Raw genomic sequence first — 516 nt, 5'->3', positions numbered from 1 at the left:
TTCTTCCTTTCCGTTGGATCTGTCGCGGGCGGTTCCCTCGTTACAGGCTGACGTCACACCTGGAAATTGAGGAAATGAATCTTTTCATCCCCAGATGGCCTCGCGAATTTCCACGAGTGATAGCGACTCTGTCCTCTTGTCACGGAGTCAGGCTTTTGTCACAGTTTCCCTCCCTGTGACGCCGAGATTGTCACGCAAAAATAATTCGACCAAATTCGGACTCCGATAATCAGCTTCGACACCATTCGCGCACAAAGGCCCCAACACAGGTTCATGCCACGCCGGAACGCAAGGTCGAAAGTCCCTTCCCCATACCTGCTTTCCATGGACCAAAGCGACAACAAAAAGTAGGCGTGGCTCTTCCGCCTGGCTTCCCGTGGGTGGAGTCTGGGCCCGCTGGTGGAGGTGGAGGGGATCCTAAGCCCTGATTTTATTTCAAACGAATGTGGGCTGACGAGAAACACGCCCGTCTGTCAGTCTGCATGGCTGTAGTACACTCTTGGTGCTGTGAAAAAC

Source organism: Penaeus monodon, chromosome 30, assembly GCF_015228065.2.
Source record: "Penaeus monodon isolate SGIC_2016 chromosome 30, NSTDA_Pmon_1, whole genome shotgun sequence".
Classification (NCBI taxonomy): Eukaryota; Metazoa; Arthropoda; class Malacostraca; order Decapoda; family Penaeidae; genus Penaeus; species Penaeus monodon.
Note: the sequence above shows the minus strand (reverse complement) of the source record.